The following is an 18,576-nucleotide window of genomic DNA, read 5'->3' on the forward strand; positions in this document are numbered from 1 at the left end:
TGGATGGCTTGTGATGTGGAGCATTTTTTCATTTTTTATTCGTGTCTTTAATTTCATTCTCTGAGAAGTGTGTGTTCATGTTGGATGCCCATTTCTGGACTGAGTCTTTAAATTTCGGGGCCCTATATATTCTAGAGAACAGACCTTTGTCTGAGTACTTATTTGTCAAGACTTTTTCCAAAATTGCAGGTTGTCTTTTCACTTTGTTGGTAATTTCTTTTGACATGCGAAATCTTCTTAATAAGAGCAGGTCCCAGTTGTTAATTCTTTCAAGTGTTTCCCATGCGATTTGATTTTTTTCATGAACTCTTTGCCTACCCCTATGTCTTCAAGAGTTCCTCCTACTTTCTCTAGCAGAATATTTAGTGTCTCTGCTTTAATGTTTACATCTTTAATCCATTTTGACTTTAGCCTAGTGCATGGTGATAGACCTGGGTCATGTTTCAGTTTTTGGAATTGTAGAGAGCCAGGTTTCCCAGCACCATTTGTTAAAGAGACTCTCTATCTTCCAGTGAGTATGTTGGCTCCCTTTGTCAAAGATAAGTTGGCTGAATGTATTCGTAGAGGCCTCTGCATCTTCTAAACTATTCCATTCATCCTTAGGTCAATGTCATTGCCAACAGCAGGTTGTTTTTATCGCAGTGGCTTTGTAGTATAATTTCAAGTCAGGATTTGTAATGCGTCCTGCCTTGTCTTGGTTGCCAAGGATTGCTTTTGCTATTCTAGGTATTTTCTGGTTCCAAATATATTTTAGGAATGATTTCTCTAATCTGGGAGGTATGTTGGTGGTAGTTTGATCGGGATTGCATTAAATCTGTACAGCAATTTTTGGAGTATGGCCATCTTCACAATGTTGCCTCTTCCTATCCAGGAACAGGGAATATCTTTTCATTTTCTGAAATCCTCTACAATCTCTTTTCTCAGAGTACTGTAATTTTCTGTGAAAGGAACTTTGAATTCTTTAGTTAGATGAACTCCAAGGTATTTCATTTTCTGCTGTGCTATTGTAGAATGTATTGTTTTTATAATTTCCATCTCAGTATGTTTGTTGTCTGTGCAGAGGAATACTACTGACTTTTGGGTAATGACTTTGTATCCTGCTATGGTACTGAATTTTTGTATTAATTCCAGTAGCTTCTTGGTGGAGTTTTTTGGGTCTTTGAATAAAGTATCATGTCATCTGCAAATAATGATAATTTAACTTCTTTACCTATTCTTATTCATTTTATTTCTCACTCTTTTCTAATGGCTCTAGCTAATGATTCCAAACTATATTGAATAGGAGTGGTGATAGAGGACATCCTTGTCTTGAACTAGATCTGAGAGTAAAAGATGTTAGTTTACCCCAATTTCAAATTATGTTAGCCATTTTGTTGTCACAGATGGTTTTTTTTTATCAAATTGAAGTAGAGGTCTTCTATTCCAATTTTCTGTAGGACTTTGAACATGAATGAGTGCTTGACTTTGTCAAAAACCTTTTCTGCATCAATTGAGATGATCATGTGGTTTTTAGATTTCGCTCTATTGATGTATTTAATGACATTTATAGAATTTCGAATACTGACTCATCCTTGCATCCCTGGGATGAATCCTACTTGGTCATAGTGTATGATCTTCTTGATGATTTCCTGTATTCTATTTGTTAGTATTTTGTTGAGGATTTTGGCATCTATGTTCATAAGGGATATTGGCCTGTACTTCTCTTTCTTAGTTGTGTGTTTCCATGATTTTGGTATCAGTACAATATTGCCCCCAGGCATGATTTTGTGAGAACTATTTCCTTTAGAATTTCACTGAAGCATTTGAAAAGTGGTAGGGAGTATATCTTCTGTAAATTTCTTGTAGAATTCAGCTGTGAATCCATTCAGATCTGGACTTTTCTTTGTCAGCAGGCTTTTTATTACATTTCATATTTGATTGGCTGTTATTGTGTTATTTAGAGTTGTTACATCTTCTTGATTCAATTTTGGTAATTTGTACCTTTCTAGGAATCTGTCCATTTCATCTCTGTCTTCTATTCTGTGACCTTAAAGATTCTCAAACTAGCTATTGATGATCTTCTGGATTTCCACTGGGTCTGTGGTGATTTTACCCTTTTTATTCCTTATTGTAGTTGAATTTTTTCTTTCCTCTTTTTGATAAGTTTAGGTAGGGGCTTATCAATTTTATTTAGTCTTTCAAAGAGCCACCTTTTTGATTCATTAATTTTTTGAACTCTTTTCTTCATCTGAATTGAATAAATTTCTGATCTAATCTTTACGATTTCTTCCCATCTTTCGGCCATGGGCTTGGTTTTCTCTTCCTTTTCTAGATGTAGATGGTGCACCATTAGGATATTTATTTATTCCTGTTCTGTTTTCCTAATGTGTGAGTTCACAGCTATGAATTTTCCTCTGAGAACTGCTTTCAACGTATCCCATAAATTTCAATAAGTTGTGCTTGAATTTTCATTGAATTGTAGATATTTATGAGTTTCTTTTTTAATTTTCTCTGAGACCCATTGACTTCTGAGTAGCGTGTTGTTTAATTTTCATGTATTTAGGGTTTTTTCTGCTTTCTTTAGTCATTTGTTTCCAATTTCATTGCACTGTGTTAAGATAATATGCATGGAATAATTTCTGTTTTCTTGCATATACTTAAGCATGAACTATGGACCAGTATGTGGTCTACTTTAGAAAATGACCCATGTGCAGCTGAGAAAAATGTGTATTCAGATGTGTTTTTGTGAACACTCTGTATATGTCCACCAAGTCCATTTGTTTCAAGCTCTGGTTCAGTTCTGTTATTTCTTTGCTAAATTTTTGTCTGGTTGACCTATATTTTTTGCTATAAGGGGGGTTTTCAGGTCTCTTGTGAAGATTGTGGTGTTGTATATTAGATTTTTCATGTCCACGAAGATTTGCTTTATATAGTTGGGTGCTCCTGTGTTTGTTGTATACATATTTAAGTGTGTTACCTCTTCCTCTTGTATTTTTCCCCTAACTAGTATATAGTGGCCTTCTTTATTTCACTTGATCATTCTTGGTTTGAAGTTGAGACTGTCTGAGAATAGGATTGCTACCCCTGCTTTTTTCTGAGGTGCTGGGTCATGTAATATTTTGTTCCACCCTTTGACTTTCAGCCTATGAATATCTTTATGAGTTAAATGTGTTTCTTGTATACAGCATATTGTTGGATTTTGTTTCCTAAGCACTGTGCCATTCCATTTCTCTTAATTGGTGAATTGAGTCCATTTGCATTGATGGGTATAATTGAGATGTATTAACTTACAGTTGCCATGTTATTTACCTGTTGTCGTTTACTCCTTTTTCTCCTGTGTTTAATTGTTTATCATATTTAGTTGGTTGCTTCTGATCTCATTCGTGGAGTTTTGATCATTTTTGTCCCTCTCTAGAACATCTTTTGGGAGCCTGTGTAGGGTTGGCTTTGTCATCATGAAATTCTTTAGCTGCTTTTGTCATGTATGTCTTTCACTTCTTCATCATACTTGAAAGAGAGTTTTGCAGGTATAGTTATCTGGGCTGGAAATTGTTTTCATAGAGGACTTGAAGTACTCTGCTCCATGCTCTTCTTTTCTTCATGGTTTGTGAGGAGAAGTCAGCCATAATTATGATGAGTTTTCCTTTGAATGTGATCTGCTTCTTTTCTCTAGCTGTTTCAGTATATTGTACTTGTGCTGGATTTCTGGGAACTTGACTATTATATGCCTCACTGTGTTTTTAATTGGTTTGAAGTTACTTGGCATTCTGTATACTTCGGTTACCTGAATGTCAGATTATTTCCTCATATTTGGGAAGTTTTCTGCTATTACTTCTGCCCATATTCTTCTTGTGTCATTTGTATTGTCTTCTTTTTTCTCATTGATGGCTATTTGTCTCACATTGTTCATCTTTGCATCGTTTTGCCGGTGATGGATTATTTTTTCCTGCATCCTAGTTGTTTTTAAGAAATCCTTTCTTACTTTTTCACTAGCTGTACCAGCATCTTCTAGATCTGAAACTCTGTCTTCACTTTCACTGTAATGGTTTTGGAGGCTTGCTATTGAGATTCTAAGTTCTTCTGTATCTCTTTAACTCTGCTTCATGTGAACTATTTCCCTCTTGTATTGTTCATTCAACGAATCTGTCATATTTCTAATCTCCTCTATTTTTTTATCAATGTCTTTTTAGAAGCAGTTATTAATTCTTTTACTGCAGTTTTTTTCAGATTGGTTTTCCTGTCTTTGTTTCTGTGTGTGATTCTTTACTTCAGATGCTATGTATTCAGAGATTTCTTTTTTTATTTCAGAAACTAATTCTCTGAATTCCTCTATACCTTTCTGCTGTTGTTTCTTTACTTCTGATGCTGTTAATTCATACATTTCAGCTAAGCTAATGTCCTCTGCACTTGTTCTGGGTGGGCCTTAAGTTTCTCCCATATCTTTCTGTGTTTCATTTTTTACCTCAGTTGCTGTGTATTCAGAGATTTCTTTTTTATTTCAGGAATTAATTCTGCTCTGATATCCTCTATACATATCTGCTGTTGTTTCTTTATTTCTGATGCTGTTAATTCATATATTTCAGCTTAGCTAGTGTCCTCTGCACTTGTTCTGGGTATGCTCGAGTCCTTGGATTGCATTTTGCTCCTTGTCTATGTCACTTCCTATAGCACTGACCTCTGACCTTTTGTGTAGTGCTTTGGTTCAGTTATAATCTTAGTATGTACTGAAATTTGTTTGCAGATTCATTAAATTTGAATTTATGCAGTTATTCTTGGCTTGGTCTCGGTGTTGTGTTCAGCTTCTTCTTGCTGCAGCCCTTGAAATTGAACCTTTTTTGCCCCTCTGTCACAACAGTGAACCAGTGGTGCCCCTCTGTTGTGCTCCTGGCCCAGGGGGCACAGGGGAGTGCAGAAGCTCTCCCACACACTAGCTCGGCCTGGGCTCGGGCTGGATCTGGGGGTTTCGAGAGCATCGCAGAAGTTCTTATTCACTTGGTGGGCGTGGGGACAGGGGGCACCGGACAGGTGGAGGGGTTCTGAGGGCGTGGCAGTGGCTCTCACTCACTCGGCGTGCCTGTGTTTTGTTCTGGAGAGGTCCCGCGGGCTCAGGGAAGCTGGAAGCTCTCCCACACACTTGCTGTGCCTGTGCTGAGCTGGATCTGGGGGTCCCGAGAGAGTCGCAGAAGTTTTCACTCACTCCGCTGAGGTAGGATGGCTTTCATTTTCATCTCTGCACTGGAAGTGCTCTTTCAAAAGTTACCAGTTTCCTCTTATGTGTTCAGTCTTCTGGCCTCTTTTAAGCCTTTTATTTAATTAAGGAAGCTTTTGCAAGTGCATTAATGTTCTCATTCACTGGCAAAATACAAGAGGCTCAGTGTCTATTTCTGAGGAATAAGAAAAAACCCATGATGAGGAAACTTGTTCCTTAGAATGGCACCATAAAAAGAATGGTGGGGACAGGGGGAGTCTACGTGATTATTTTCCTTTCTGTGATTAAAAGTAAAATACCCATTCATTCTTTCCTTGATTTATTTGACATATACCACTAGGTGGCAAGCCAGTAATATTCAACTCTGTGGAGTTTGGGAGTTGGTTCTGGGGTTTGAACTTATGGACTTTGCATTAAGCTGTGTCTCAAGCCTTTTTTTATTTTTTAGGTCCAGACGGGCTTTTCTTAGTGATTAAATTGCCAAGTTTGAGCTTGTGATCCTCCTGTTTTAGCTTCCTAGAGTGCTGAGATTACAGGCAAGCACCATGATACCTCTTGCAACTCTCTGGGCTTTGGTAAGGCTTTTTAAAACACCTGAAATGACCAATTATTGGACAGACTTAAATTGTCTCAGTATCTGAGTTACCAGTACCAGATCAACTGTAGGCTCAGCAATCGGTTGCCACACCAACTTGCCACTCATTAAGAGTGATGCTAACTTATCTGCAAATAAATTTAAATGCCCTCCCTCTCAGATACAAAATTATCCATTTTATATCATTTAAAATACCACTAGAGTAAAATCAAGTGGAAAGAATTATCTGAATGAAATTTATTTGAAAACATGGACTGGCAAAGATAATTTAAGTTAATGTTAATAGCAGAACCTCTTGAAAGGAGGCCAAGGGGCTAACATAACATTTAAAAAATCTCTTTCATAATCCTGTCCATTTAGAAGGGGTAAGAGTACAGTATATTTGAAGGAGGTAAGGGGGACCTATGGCCTCCAGCCCTTTCTTTGAACTTCTGAGCTTATTAGCAAAGGGAATCAATATTCTGAAAGATTGCATTACAAGTTGCAAGGACTTGCACTCTTCATTCAATGTGATTATTTCCTACCCTCTAGCTGTCCTTAAGAAATTCTCCTAAACATGCTGTTCAAGCCTGATCAAATCACTAGCCAAGACTTATGATGTTGGACATGCTAGGAAACATTGGATTCATTAATCATGGGGTTACTAACAGATGCTAAGTACAGGCATCTTTGTTTTAAGATTTTTCTTTTACTGATCAACACAGAGAAGGTCCTGGGGTCTAGAAAAAAGGATGAAGCACATTTGGGAATGTGCAGTGCATGTAGATTTGGCCCACATTCAGGAACCAAATAAAAATGGGAATACAAAATAAAATGCAAAATGGAAATCCTGACATTGGCAGCTGTATTTGAGGAGTATTAAACATCTTAATTCTTGTAACAATCCTGAATACTTTAAAGATAAAGATAGCTACAATTAAAGGCCTGGCCTTTAAAATACACATAATGAGTGTACTCTGAGAATATAAAATCCTATGTTTCTTTTCCCAGGTAAGAATTAATTTCCAGAAATGATCCACAACTAGAATAACATTTATTTAATACCTCTAATTTAGAAGGTTTCAGTTCCTGGGAAATTTTCTCAGTAACAAAGAAGAAAATTCCTTTATTATCACATCAGTCTAATAAATCAGCTTGTTAGTCAGTTATGCCTACAAGAAATGCATTTATTAGAGTGTAATCTCTGTTATTAAGTACTGGGGAAATCACTATTAAGTTAGAAATCAGTGTCACTATTGACTTAGAAAATGAAACAACAAATCTTCCCAGATTTTTTTCTGCTCATCTCCAGGCATGTAGAGAAAAATGTGGAAAACCTTGACTTACAATCTAAGTACATGCATATCACTCATATAAAAGGAAGAAATAATGCCCAATAAATTTTGGTGTATTTTAATTGAAACTATATACATACAATTATGAAAAGTCTTGTATTACTGTATTTAGGAAAATGGTTTGAAATGTGATTAAGAGAATTACAGTGAAGAAATGACAAAACCTTTTACAAACTGAAGCTCAAAATGTGTCAGAATGGACTATCTATAGCAAAAATTGCCAAAACTGATGAACTGAAAAAAGTTATTTAATATTTGCTTTGTACAATGGAGATTAAGAAAAAGAATCACAGGTAACAATATATGTGTGCTTGCATGTTATTCACTGAATTGTTTAATTATTCTCATATGTTAAAGCAACTGATATGTAATGAATAATAGTTTAGAACTATTGAGGACTAAATGGGTTCCAAATGCTGTTTTATGTTTTGTGTCATTGAAACCTGATGACTCTTTGCTATGATTATTGTTACCGTACATATTCCCACTTTACAATGTTGTTATGGTTTATATCTAGTGTTCACAAAAATCTCCTGTGTGAGGTAGAGCTTAGTCAGAAGTGCCAAGTGACTGAGGACATGAGTTAGAATGACATATGATCCTCCCAAGGTCCTTCTTTTTTCTCTCTGCTTCCTGGTTGACCTTTGGTGAATAGCTGTCCTCTTCCATATCCTTTCATTATTCCATTTCTGCCTGGGAGCCAGCTGATCTTGGGCTGATCCCACTGAAACCATGAGACAAAATGAACCATTCCAAGTTTGTGATGTCAGAGATTTTACCCCAGTGTCAGGAAATTGATTAATACAATTATTTTTTTCCATAATTTTATTGAGAAACAAATAGCAATGAGATACTTTCAAACCAAATTGGTAGGACAGTTTCAATAATTAACACATTGCATACATTCTTCCTAGTGGTTAATTGCTGTACAAGATGCAGACATGATATCCTATTTACAAACACCATTAGAACAAATCCCTCTATTCATTAAGAGAATGTAACTATATATCTATCCTAACCACTTTGAATACACAGATACAAAATGGACATTCATCTGTATCCCCTTTTTTTGTTAAGTTCCTTTATTTGAACATTATAGGTGTGTAAACTCAGCAAAATATTCTAAAAGAGTCCAGTAGCCCATAATAATATTGGGTCTTCCTCTAAAACGAAATATAAGAAGTAAAGCCATGCTGTTATGTTGAGCTGTAGGCGACTCAGGTCAACAATTTCTAACTAATATAATTATTATCTATATTTAACAAAAAGGTTGCTAAGACCTATCAAAAAACTCACCCAGGTTTGACATAGTTAGAAAGCAGTGAAATTGGGATTCAAGCCTGTTATGGTTTGTGTGTAGTTGTCCCCCAAAGCCTCATGCAGTCTTGGGGCAAGGCAGCTTCTGGAGTTTGTGACTGATTACTGTGTGTGTGGATGCTGCACTTGCCCTGGGGCAGGTAATTTGCATTACAATGTAAAGTGGAAAGAGAAGCTAGCAGTTTGAGATGCTGCTACTCCTCTTCCTGTGCTCTTGCTCTTTGCCACCACCATGAAAGGTTGCTTTCTGCTATGTGCTGCTCTGCATTGGACCCAGATGAATATGGACAGAAACCTCCAGTAATTGTGAGCTAAATAAAACTTTCCTTCCTTCATTTTAGAGTGTCGGGTATTTGTCCCAGCAACAAGAGAAGAGTAACTAAGACAAAGCCCAAGTGGTCTGAGTCTATATTCATCATCACTTGCTAGGAGTAGGGGCTGCTGCTCTTCCCACTCTATCAAGGGAACCTTATAAATAAGTTAGGTAAAGTCTGTCTTCCTCCATCCGCCATGTATTGCAGAAAATTCCCATTATCTCTGTGGAGAAATTGAGGCTCACAAAGGAGATGTTAAAAGTTAAAGGACTATGGCTGCTGCCAGCATAAGAACTGGTAAATTGATCAGTCAAGCACAAGCAGGATATTCATAGTCTTTATTGCCAAAAGGACTAAGTAAATAAATAAACCCATTCATGTGTGCTTGGCATGTGGCCCCAGCTATAAAGATCTGCATGTCAGGTTATTTATGAGGCCTTGTGTTCAGGGAGTGAGGAGATGGCGAAGGTTTGGCCTTCAAGTCAGAGGGGCACAGTAAGTCTGGGGTCTCTGAGGAGAGAGGATTCTTGCCAGATGCATTTTTGTCTCTGGAGTGTGCTAATAATCTGTCTCAGCCAGAAGGCCAGCCCGATGCCAAGCTTCAGTGGGAGATGGCAGCTTAATCTCTGAGTTTAAATAAATTCTAAGATGTCTCTGTTCATTGCTCTGGCTCCAAGATTGATGTGTAAATGGGAGCAATGAAGAAGAGGAAAGGAAATTTGTGTGTGTGTGTGTGTGTGTGTGTGTGTGTGTGTGTGTGTGTAATAGAGAGGAAACCTTGATGCAGTTTAGTGGAGAGCACTTCTTATGAGCTTTCTCTTTTCTCCCATGCCACTCTCAGAGCCTCTCTCTCTAACTTGCTCTTCTTCTTTTGTCAAGTGGGAAATCTCAGAACCATTTCATAAGGAGAGGAAAATGAAATTACAATTGGAACAAATATTCTTTGTTAATTGTACCCACTTATCTTTGAGCATTCAGAGAAAAATGATAAAATGATAAGCCCTGAGCTTTAAATCTTTTTTATGAAATCATGCTGCTTTTTAAAAAAGGACACCATTATTTTTAGGTTTGTCATGTTTGTCTCACCATGATAAAGAGAACCATCTAATTCAAACTGAGGCGAGAGAACAGGCTCAGTGCAGCTGTCAAAGAGGCTTGGAAAAAGGAGAAAAAATAGTTTTCACATGCTGTTCCTTCTGTCTAAAATGCTCTTCCCCCCATTACTTGAGCGTGCAGCTCAATTATCACTTCTTTAGGAATGCACTCTCTACTTCTTCAAGGTCACAATCACCTGTTAACTCTTTTCAAAGAAGTTTGAAATTCTTGATATCACCTGTTAGAACTGTGATTTTTCTCCAAGCACGAAAAAATTTTTTTATTAATGTCTGTCTATCATATTAGACTGGAAATTTCATAGGGGCAGGTATTTTCTCTCTCACCTGCAAAATTCACAGTGGCCATATGATTCATGACACACATTAGGAACTCAGTAATGGCTCCCTGAATAAGTGAATGCTTATCAAACAACAACCAGCATATGACAGTATAATACTTTGCTATATTTCTTCTATTGAGAAATGTGGCATAAGAGATCAGCGTAGCTCTGGAATAAGACTGGGTTTAAATACTAGCTTACCATTTCCTATCTGTTTAACCTTCATAAAATTGCTGCTCTAGTTTCCTCATCTCTCAAAAAGGAGGAATAATTTTGTCTCCTCCTAATACTGTACTTGGAGCTAAATGAGTTAATATATGTAAAGTGCATGCTTGGCATACCTATCACATTCCCTCAGTAGGAACTACTGCATTAAAGCCCTGCTTCAGACTGTACTGCACAATTGTGTGCAGTTGCTGCTTACACAAATTATGTCTTCTGACATCAATGGCAGATATATGCCCCTGTGTTTTGATTCATATTCTTAGGGTCTGCTGCTTATCTCCCAATTGTGTTTTACTGTAGTACTTTATTTGATTCAACTAAGGCAGGCAGTGAGGAAGTTCTTTGCTTTTTCCAACTCATGTTTCACAAATTTCTGGAGTAGGATTAAGCATGAGAACAAAGCATAAAACCAGCAGCTTCCTAGGCTACCTGGCTTGCAGAGTGGTAAACAGAAAAACATGTCTTGAGTGTTTCATTTTCAAGTGACATGAAAATAAGTGGCCTGTTAACTACTAATTATGACATACATCACCCATGAGGGGCTTTAGCTTCTATAAGACTACCTCAGAGCCAGTTAGGTGCTTGCAAGTTTCAGTATATTGGCCATTACATTAGTCAATGAAGAGGAATCAAATAAAGCACGGGATTCCCATTTATTCAGTGCTGATATTATGAGCAAGCTTATGAGGCCTTGAAACAAACAGAGATTAGGAGGATGTTATGCCTCATGATTAGCCACACATGGACAAATGTGATGTCTATCCCATCCGTGAATGCCAAAAGTTCTTATCTTCTTGTCCTTTTGGGCACTGCTTATTGAAAAGGCTACTTTTTGCTTTTTTTTTTTCCAGAACCAGGGATTGAACTCAGGCCCTTGCACTTGCCAGGGAAGCACTTAGTCCACTGAGCCATCTCCCTTGCCCCTACTTTTTGCTTTCTTACACTCATATTGACTTTAGAAATTTCAGGATAAAGATTTGGTTTTCCAGAATCCCTGGGTATAGCAGCTTTAACTTTTATTTTTGGAGCCCCATGGTTTAAGCTCAGGTCCTGGAATGAGACAGGCTGGATTGAGTTCTAGTGCCATCACTTAGAGCTCTGTGACCTTGATCATTTCAGATATACTCTGTGTTCCAGGTTCCTGATTGGCAAAATGATCTCAGTCTTAAAGATTGTGTGAAGATTAAATAAATTATTACATGGAAAGAATTAGTATACTGCATCATATAGAGTAAATGGCCAAAATTATTAGTATTATAATTAAAATATGTTATTTGCATCTTTTTATATCCTCTTACATCATTTATTACTATATGATACCTGTGCATTAAAAATCATGCATACATTAATTTTTTTAGTCCTGTCATTCATGCTATAAAATAGGTAGTATTCTGTTATGCAAGTGAGAAAACCAAGGCTTTTAGAAATTAACTCATTTGCCAGTGGTCACAAATCCAGTGAGTAATAGAGCTTCTGTTGTTTGCCACTGCATAAGGAAGAAGAGGGAAGGCTCTAGGGAAGAGAGTGGGCTCACAAGATTCTAGGCAAGATGCTTGCTCTGCACTCAGGGCAGAGTGAGAAGGAAGTCCCAGAACTCTGGACAATTAGCCAATCCCAGCTCTGCAAAAAATGCAACTTGCCACTGGGATCTCCTCACATTGCACTTGTCACCAGGATGATTGGTCACAACACTATGTGGGCTCCTTTGTTCCCCAACTCTCTAGGAAGGAATTAAATGTATATTGTTTAGGAGGCAGTGTAGCCCAGTTTTGTGGTGTGTGTGTGTGTGTGTGTGTGTGTGTGTGTGTGAGAGAGAGAGAGAGAGAGAGAGAGAGAGAGAGAGAGAGAGCGAGAGCACTTACTTAATTCTCTAGGCCAATAATTTTTTTCAGTGTGGTCTGAGAAGCCAAAATGGCTTATGAGGCCGAATTTTCATAGCAATAGTAAAATGTTACTGGCCTATTTCACTTTCATTCTCTCAAGAATGTATAGTGAAGTTTTCTAGACGCTTCATGATGAGTGATCATGTTATTATTCTGATGGCTAATGGGATATGTGTTTGTATTTTCTAGGATTTAAGAATTTTCAGTTTTAAAGTCTTCCTATTCTCAACGGAGATTATATTTGCTTTGGCGAGACATTCGCTTCCTCAACCCTTTCGTTACTTCATACAATATGCAGTAACACAGTAGGTTACATCTTTTCTTGATTGTGTTTGAAAGTTTTTAAAATAGATACACCCTTTAAAAATATTTTATGTTGTCCTTATTTGAGTGGGAATCAATGTAAAAGAATATGTTTGTTTTTCAAAAAAAAAAGAATTTTCAGTTTTAATTTCTAATATGTTATGTACTGAAATACATGTATCCTACATAAGCAAAAGCTTCTTGTCAACCTTTATGATTTTTCTAATATAAAGAAACCTGGTGATAAAAAAATTGAGGATTAATGCGCTAGGCTTTAGTTTGCTATGTAGATTAGGAATGATAGTACAAACTTTAGGAACAATAAATAAGATAACTCAAGTAGAGCTCCTTGGTGAATGCCTTGTGTTTAGTAGATTCTCAATAAATAATTTTCAGTGGCATATTGGTATACTTTTTTTCAGGATTTACTGAGGGTCTATATCTAACCTCCTTGTTAACTGTAAAGTGAGCATTGGTAGATTTATCTTTTGTGAATAACATCTGTTATCATTTATTTGTGCAACTATCACAGTGCTAGATACAGTGCCACAGATGCATAAGAATTTTCAGTCAGAAGCCAGTCTCTACAGGATTCATATGTGAAATAACAGCACACCAGGTCAGGTGGAGTGCATGTGCAAAACACACAGTAAGGCAATTCTACACTTAGGTTCTATAGGATTTTGGAGAATAGAGGAAGTGATCCCAGATATTGAAGGAAGTTTGGCTGAGTGATATTTCTCCCTAGACATGTCCTAACAATACACTGTATTAATACATGCCTTCTCAAGGAGCCTACAAGGCCTATGTCAGGCTCTTAATATTTTCATTGGAAATGGGTCATTCTTAGTACTCAAGAATGCTTTGGTGCATGTTAACAAAGCAAATGTAAAATTCATAGTTTTAAATCTTGTTATCAGTGCATGCATGAATTTCAAGGCAGCTGACCTGCTTTCAAATCCTGATCTTTTTTTTATTTCTGTAGTAGCTATGACAGCTGAGGCATTTCCAGTAATCCTGTAGAGTCTAAGATCCTGATGTGTAAAGTGAGGTTGCTACTAATTACCAGCTCTGCCTAGACTTGGCTCTCAGTGTAAGGGGAGCAGGTGAGATCATGTAGGCGATGACACTTAGAACACGATAAAGTGCTAAGTGAATGTGCAATGTGCCACCGCATGGTCTTTTGCCTATTGCATCTCTACCCTCATGATGTTCTGAGACTGGTGGCATCTGCTTCAGAGAGGAAGCAAGCCTGGAATAGCCTGGGTATTTACGGAGGAAATTGGCAGAGTCTAAATTGTGAAACTCAGTGGTCTGCTCCAGATTATCCTGTTGAGCTCTTCACTCATGGGCACTAAATATACTTTCCACATTTAAAAAAATAGCTTTGTAGTTTTGTTCTATTATATAGCTTTTCACATTTTGTTGGGGGAAACTTAAGAATACTCCCATCCTCCCATACAAAGGACTGTTTCTTAACTTAGAATTATCCCCTTGGAGTTAGAGGTCATCTCTTACTTGTCAGTCACATGGCCTGAAAACAAGTTACTTCAAAATTATTGGCTTTTTGAATCCATTAAAAATTCTAGAATAACACTATTATTTCCAGGTACTAAAGGATTGTTTTGTGTGGATTGGGTGCTTCTAATAAACTAGAGATTAGTGGAAGAGTAGTGGGAGCCTGCCCTTCTAAGACTTGCACTCATAATGTGGCCCAAACATGACTAAACTGCTACTTCTGAGATGTGATTACGTTGGCATGCTTTAGAGCTGCTCCTCCTCCCCCTCCTTCCCCTTCTGCTCCTTCACCCATGCTTCCCCCTCCTTCCCCTCCTGTTCCTTCTCCCCTTTCTCCCCTCTCCTGCTCCCCCTTCTCCCCCCTCCTGCTCCCCCTCCCTTTCCTCCCCCTCCTGCTCTTTCTCCCCATCCCTCCTTTTCCTCCCCCTCCTTCTCCTTCTCCCCCACCCCTCCTCTTTCCCTCCTGCTCCCCTTCTCTTCCTCCCCCTCCTGCTGCTTCTCCCCCTATCCCTCCTTTTCCTCCCCTTTACTTCCCTCTCCTCCCTCTCCGCTCTCCATGACCTCATATGATTAACTTTACCTCTCTGAGATTTAGTTTCTGCATCTGTCAAAGAGCATAGCATGATTACCAAGACTATAAAGCTAATGGGTGGGTTGAAGGAGGAAATGTATGCACCAGGTTTGTCTTTGTACTTGACATATAATCAGCATTCAACAAGTGTGAGCTGTTCTTTTCATGATTATGACAGGTGCTGGTTATTGTGCAAGGAAACCATATCACCGACCTCTCGGGGCTCATAATCAGAATGAGATAAAATATAGAAATACAAACAATCCAAATGTGGGTGGGAGGGCCAGAGAGGTTTTTGCCAACCTAATGACTATTGCTAGTGGTGATTTCACTCTTTCCTTCCTACCCCCTCCTACCCAGACTGTTGACCTTATCACAGAACAAGGGATTCTATTAACTACTTAGAAAACTTTTTTTTCTTTCAGTGTGCATACTTTCAACCAGTATACATTCTGATTTGCTCTCATTTTTGGTACACAGAAAGGACTTCTTTCTCTTGACTGTGCAGCCAAAGGTTATTAGAGCATGCAAATATCCTCCCTGAAAATGTGTGTGTTGATATATATTATTTATTTCTGATTTATGTCATGAATATCTTAATGCTCTGAACAAGTTACTACCTGTTCAGTGGATGGCTATACACACTTTCAAGTAATTAAATATTTTTCTCCTTGATTTAATGAGTTGCAAGTTTTGTTCCTGTTGAAGCTTGAGTGTTTCATATGTGTACTTTAACCAGAACTGCAATGCAAATCAGGGGCGATTCACTCAGTTTTAAGGGAATGCTGTGCCATTCTTGCTCAGAAGAAATGACAAGCTATTTCCTAGTGATCTAACCCAGAAATTCTGCACCTAAGTTCTCTAAATCACAGAAATCACAAAAGATTAAGAAAACATCTGAATCTTGGAATTTTAAGACTCTTGGAGAATACTGCTTTTCCTCTCTTTTTTCATCCCAGTTTAGGAGAAAACTAAGTCTTGGGGAGAAAGGGCTTGAGGTATCAGGATGACATTCAGTCAGTGCCTCATGGTGGGTTGATTGGTAGAATTTGCTACAGAAGAATTTTTGGAATCATAAGAAAAAAGAGTGTGTTTCAGATTCTAGAGCCAAATTCAATCTCTTCACAGGTCTGAGTTTTGCAGGGTCAATTTGCATTGGCTGGTGTCCAGCAAGTTATTGTCACCTGCAAGATGGAAATGTCATGGTCCCCAAGGAAGATAATAGATTCTCATTTTGTGTTTTGGCTTTCACTACAGATGCCAGTAGCAGTGGCAGCAAGCAACACCACCTCTAACCAAATGAACATTTAATTGAACTTCACCTGATGGAGAGATGCATTGCTTTCCAGGCTAAATTCATTGCTTAACAGGGAGGTAGCTATCATGGTTCAATATACACTTAGTCCAAAAAAGTGCTAGGGAGCTTTTTAATATTTATGTGACAATAATTGATCTCTTACTGTCAAGTACTGCTAAAGACTTATCAGCTTGCTGTTTCAGCACCATATGTTGCAGCTTAGATGCACTCCATGTGTCCTTCTTGTGCCTTGGGGAGAGAAGGTTTGCAGTGGATCAGAATAGAAAATGGTATGGGCTTCTGCTCCTTACTTGTAGCTTTCAGGCCAATGAGTAGGTATGTAAGCTATGACTAGATAATAATGAGAGTGATTAAAGAAAACACTTATAAAGTGAAGCCTCTCTCCTTAATTGTTTCTTTTCCACATATGGAGCAAAAACAAGGAGTCCAATTAAGGGGGAGGTCCTCATAAATTCACCTTGCATTGTGTACAACTTATTTACAAAGGCAATTCTGTGAAATCTGAAAACCCACTCACAATTAAAAATTCTAACAATCTATATACCATTTGTTGTTTTGTAACGAGCCATGTGCTGATTTTCCTTGTCTTATTTCAGCAACAACAAAGTTTAGCATATATATACCATAAATCTCTCAGGAACCCAAGGAACAGGCTTTTAAAACTTTACATGAACCTGATTTCCATTAGAATGTTGCTATACGCATTAGTTCCTGTAACTAAGCTGCCTCTGGGAATCAGTGTGGGTCAAGGAGCCTGAAACATGATTGTAAGCATCCTGTCACCAGATGCACACAACACTGGTGTAGTATTTCTTTCTGTTGAGCTGAGATTGGCATGATTCTGTGTCCTTTGAAAGGTGACGGTTGCAGAAAATGGGGTTAAATAAGACAACTATTACATGACTGTGGTAATATTTATATTTTAGAAACATCTTGACATGATGAGTCTTAAAGAACTGAAATTCACAAATCTCTTCCAAGATACATACTGTGAAATCCATCATATGAGCTGTGAATATTTAAAAAAATATAAATGTAACAAAATCTTTGAAAATACTGGCTATGCCACCCAGATTACAATGTTTTTTCTTGGACATCACTGTGACATCTTTCTGGAGATAGATAATCTCTTTTTCTGTTTCTTCATTTGTTTGCTTGCTTTTTAGGGGGTTAGAAAGAGTATATGTTCAAAGTTGAGACTTGACTAGCATGAACATTTAAACATTTCTAAGATCAACTGATAAAGTTCTCACAGACATTTCTTGACATTCCAGAAACATGTTGTATTTGGTCATTATGGACCCCAGGGTAATAATGCCTGAATATCACTTAGATAAATTTTCAAATATTTGGAAATGCAAATGTCACAATGCAAGTGGATCATTTCCTACAGCTTCTCTAGATATCTTTTTTTTTCTTTTCCTCTTATTTTTATTCTCAATTGAGTAAAGTTTTCCTTTGTAATTCTGGGATGTAAATATTGAAATAAAACGAATTATTTTGAGGGGATTGTATTTGTTATTGTTTTTGGAGACAGTGTTCCTTTCTCTGTATGATCTAGACTGGCCTTAAACTTGCAATCTACATGCCTCAGCCCCTCCCCAGTGCTGGGAATATATATATATATATATATATATACTGCCATGTATCAATAATCATGTTTTATTCTTTTTTAAATGCTTGTTTATAAGCAGTTTCTAATTCATAATTTACCTTGGTCCTCAAAATACCTCTGGGACTGGAATTGATCATTCCTTTGCCCAGATGGGGAAATTCAGTAACGTTTTGGCTAATGCTTAAACTGTGAAGCATTTCTGTTTTCAAGGACATGTTATCAATAAGTTGAATGTGATGGAATTCTATTTTAATATTGCATCAGAGTTGTTGCTCATTTTTGACTCACTCCTGATTACATGTCTTCTCTATGCTGTTACAATTACTAATTATCTGGAGAAATTTACAAAGTAATTACTCAAGTGATGGACTGGTTCCACAAGAGAAATGCAAATCACTGAAAAGTTTTGCTCATAAGTGCATTAATAGAGTCATCTCAACAAAGACCATAACCCAGACTTGAAATCTTTCAGATAGTGTTGTATCTGTTCCCATCAAGATTATAAGGTGCATTGAAAGGAACAATTAATGTTTAAGTTTTTTTTTGATCAATTTAACATGCTTGTTTCGGGTAATCTGAATAACTACTTTGAAGACAACCATATGCAATATAACAACCATTGTTGAGTTCCTATCATCTTGGGTTTTTTTTTTTTTGACATTCTGTATTATTTCTAATGTTTTTATTGCTTTTCATTCTCTTTAAAATAAAACAAATTATAAGGTTTGTAGGGGTGACTATTTTAGAAAAAAAATGACTTACACCAGGAGTCTGCAAACATTTGTCAGTACAGGACCTTTTAGTAAATATTTTAGGCTTGGTTGCCCATCTCATCTTTTTTGCAGTTACTCAGCTCTGCTATAGTTGGCTGAGGGAAGCTAGAGATAATATGTAAAGGAATAGTCATAGCTATGTTCCAAGAAACTTTATTCATGGATGTTTCAATTAGAATTTTATATA

The sequence above is a fragment of the Octodon degus genome, unplaced genomic scaffold, assembly GCF_000260255.1.
Source record: "Octodon degus isolate 3935 unplaced genomic scaffold, OctDeg1.0 scaffold00171, whole genome shotgun sequence".
Lineage (NCBI taxonomy): Eukaryota > Metazoa > Chordata > Mammalia > Rodentia > Octodontidae > Octodon > Octodon degus.